Below are 4,444 nucleotides of genomic sequence, written 5' to 3'. Positions count from 1 at the left end.
TGCATGCACACTAACTTCACCCACACACAACTTGTTTACAAAGAATGTGCTTCATCACCCCAACTGGACCTGAAGCAAGGGGACCTGACCAAACTATTTTATTTTCCTCACAGTAGTTATATAGCCTATGACTGTAGTCAGTAATATTATTTTCTTAGTGTTTGTGCTGTCTAATATTTTCATGTTTGTAATTGTCTAATATTCTTGACGTCTTTTGACTCTCACCTATTAGGAGTAAGGGAGTTATTCAGGAGTACTCTAACCACAATGTTCATCTTCCCTTCTGATTTTTGATCTTTGTACAATGCCTACTCTGTCAGAGCAAACAGCATTTTCTTTCTGTTTTGGCAACACAGTTCTCCAGTTGTTTCAGTGTTAATCTTACAGTTAAGTACACTTAATATTTACTGTTGGTTCATGGCCCTGGCTTCTACAAGCATCTTTTGGTGGCTGACAATTTTCCTCTAGTACTTTTATTGTGAGGTTATAGAAAATTATGGGAACCTATTTCCTGAATTCCTGAATGCTTGGAACTGTTTAATAAACTTGCCGTTATTCTTGAAGGACAGATTGGCTGTATAAACTCTATGTTACCACTTTTTCCCCCCTTGAGGATCCTTCAGATGTTGTTCCACTATTTTCTGGTATGAATGTGGCTGGTAAGAAATATGAGACCAGAGACCTCCAGGAATATGGTAGCCTAGACTTTGCCAGGATGCAGTTCTCCCACAGAAGAGGATCGAAACATGCCCACTGTGAATGCCACTGTAGTCACCAGAGTTATTGTCTGATCCAGGAACCATTGCCCATCATAGAACAGCTCCCTGCAGAGCAGCAGTCCTGTGGGTGGCCTGTCACTGCAATGGCAGTCTCCATAGATGCAAGAGAGATGGCTAAAACCACTGCCACCATTGCCATTACTGCAAGCTAACTCTGCTGCTGTAAAAGACACTGAAAATGCAACGGAGGCAGTTGTAGCTACCTGTGCATTGGCTTTTGCTGCTGCAGCGATTAGTTAACTCAGCTGCTGCCAAGAATACTGTAGACATAAAGAGGAGTTGCTGCTGCTGCTGCTGTTACTGCTGTCCCTGCAAGGTAACCCCACTGCCACCAAGAGCAATGCCAAGGACACTGCAGACAGGAGGGAGGCAGTTGCAGCCATGAGCACTGCTGCTAAACCCACAAAGCCGCCCAACTGCCAACAAGGACGCTGCAGAAGCCAGGGAGGAATTTGCAGTTGCTGCTGCCACTACTGCCACTGCAAGTTAATCTAATTGCTATTGTGAGCACCGTACCTGCACCAGTTGCCACTGTGGACATTGCAGCCAAGCAGGCTGTAACCATCACTGTTGCAGTTACTGTCACCACCAGCACTTCGAGACAGCCACCATTGTTGTGCGAGCAGCACACAGCCGCTAGAGCCACTGTTGCCATACAGGCAGCCTGTCAAAGCCACCACCACAACTGCTGCCACCACAAGGGTGGTCTTCTGCCACAGCAGCAGCCACAGCAGCTACTACTGTTGTCCAGATAGACCACTGATCACTGGGCTAAATTGACCCTAGGAGGATCACCAGTGGATTCCAGGGAAGGAGAGTAATAGAAGAAGCAGCTGCTCTACCAAATGACTCGAAATCAATGTGGGGATAGTAGACACATGAAAAAAACTAGAAAATATGAGTCCACCAAAGGAACACAGTAAGTCTCAAGAGCAAGACCCCATAGAGCAGGAAACCAATGAAATGACTGGAAAGGATTTTCAAGTAAAATCCTTAAATAAAATCAATGAGATACAAGAAGACACAGTTAGATGACACAATTAACTGAGCAAAACTATCCAGGATATGAAGGATGAAATTGATAAAGAGATTAATAATTTAAAAAAGAAAGTAGTAGAACTCATGAAACTAAAGGAATCATTCAACAGAACAAAAAACAACAGAAAACAAAACAACTGAAAACTTAAGCAGCAGGCTAGAGAAAGCAGAAGAAAGAATTTCTGATCTTGAAGAGGGTTTCTCTGAAATAACTCAGGCAGATCAAAAAAAAAAAAAAAAAAAACCTAACAGAACTAGCAGACCACCTTAAGAACACAAACATCTGAATCATGGGTATTCCTGAAGGGGAGGAAAAAGGAAAAGACTTTGAGAATACATTCAATAAAGTAACAGCGGAAAATTTCACCAGTATAGGGAGAGATATAAACCTTCAAATTCAGGAGGCTTGAATATCCCCTCAGAATTTCAATCCAAAAGATCTTCTTCAAGGCACAACTATAGTCAAACTAGCAAAACTCAAAGGTAAATAGAGGATCCTAAAATCAGCAAGAGACAAGCATCAAGCCACCTATAAAAGTCACCTGTAAGGGAGTCTCCATCAGGCTAACAGCAGACTTCTCAGCAGAAACTCTACAAGCTAGAAAAGAATAGGATGATATATAGAAAATACTAAAAGAAGAAAAAAAAAATGCCAGGCAAGAATACAATACCCAGCAAGCCTATGCTTCAGAAATGAAGGTGAAGTCATGTATTTCTCAGACAAGCAAAAACAGTGAGTTCACCAACACACAACCTGTTTTAAAAAAGGTTCTATACAGCAAAGGAAATAATTAACAGGGTGAAAAGACAACCTAAAGAATGGGAGAAAATATTTGCAAACTATGCATCCAACAAGGGATTAATATCCAGAATATACAAATAACTCAAAGAACTCAACATAAAGAAAACAAGTGACCCAGTTCAGAAATGGGCAAAGATGAATAGACATTTCTCAAAGGAAGATACAAAAATGGCCAAAAAAAAAAAATGCCAGGCAAGAATACAATACCCAGCAAGCCTATGCTTCAGAAATGAAGGTGAAGTCATGTATTTCTCAGACAAGCAAAAACAGTGAGTTCACCAACACACAACCTGTTTTAAAAAAGGTTCTATACAGCAAAGGAAATAATTAACAGGGTGAAAAGACAACCTAAAGAATGGGAGAAAATATTTGCAAACTATGCATCCAACAAGGGATTAATATCCAGAATATACAAATAACTCAAAGAACTCAACATAAAGAAAACAAGTGACCCAGTTCAGAAATGGGCAAAGATGAATAGACATTTCTCAAAGGAAGATACAAAAATGGCCAACAGACGCATAAAAAAATGCTCAACATCACTCAGCATTAGGGAAATGCAAATCAAAACTGCATGAAGATATCCAGTCACCCCCGTTAGACTGGCTATTATCAAAAAGACGGAGAATAACAGAATAACAAATGCTGGTGAGGATGAAGAGAAGGGGAACCCTCCTACACTGTTGATGGGACTGTAAATTAATACAGCCATTAAGGATAATGGTATGGTGGTTCCTCAAACAATTATAAATAGAACTGCCATATGATCCAGGAATTCCAATGTTGGGTATATACCCAAAGGAATGGAAATCACCAGGTTGAAGGGATACCTGCACTCTCATGTTTATTGCAGCTCTACTTAGAATAGCTGAGAGTTGGAACCAACCTAAATACCCATCTTTGGATGACTGGATAAGGAAAATGTGGTATATTTGCACAACGGCACACTACCCTGCCATAAAAAGAGTGAAATACTACTGTTCACAGCAACAAGGATGAACTTAGTGAATATCATGTTAAGTGAAATAAGACAGGTACAGAAAGAAGTACCACATGTCCTTACACATAAGTGGGAGCTAAAAATATAACTCATCATTGAAAAGAAAGANATACCCATCTTTGGATGACTGGATAAGGAAAATGTGGTATATTTGCACAACGGCACACTACACTGCCATAAAAAGAGTGAAATACTACTATTCACAGCAACAAGGATGAACTTAGTGAATATCATGTTAAGTGAAATAGGACAGGTACAGAAAGAAATACCACATGTCCTTACACATAAGTGGGAGCTAAAAATATAACTCATCATTGAAAAGAAAGAAAGAAAGAAAGATACTACATCACAATAATTCCTTGAACTTTCAAAAGGAGAGAATGAAACTGATTCTATGCAAGATGTGAAAGGGGGAGGGGGTAAGGGAGGAACTGACAAAGACTATGAAGAAAGATTACATTGTATACTGTTAAATATAATAATTATCCTGATTTGAACATAGCACATGACACACAAGTATTGAAATTCAACTCTGTACTCCACGGATATGTAGAATCAGTAGGTTACAATTAAAAAGAAAAAAAAAAAGAAATATGAGATCAGCCTGTTTCCCCTTTGTAGATGATTTGGTATTTTTAAATGCTGCCCAAATTAATTCTTTCCAAAGTTAACCACCAAAAATAACAAAATACAAATAGTTTTAAAATGTAATTCAAAAAGTCCACCCGGAAATAAAAGAAGACTGTTCCTGTCTTAATAGGATGCACAGGGAGAGCTGGAATGGTGACTCCTGAGACAGGTGTAGTGGATGCACTGACTTCACCT

This window comes from Galeopterus variegatus, unplaced genomic scaffold (assembly GCF_000696425.1).
Source record: "Galeopterus variegatus unplaced genomic scaffold, G_variegatus-3.0.2 Scaffold12699, whole genome shotgun sequence".
Lineage (NCBI taxonomy): Eukaryota > Metazoa > Chordata > Mammalia > Dermoptera > Cynocephalidae > Galeopterus > Galeopterus variegatus.
Note: the sequence above shows the minus strand (reverse complement) of the source record.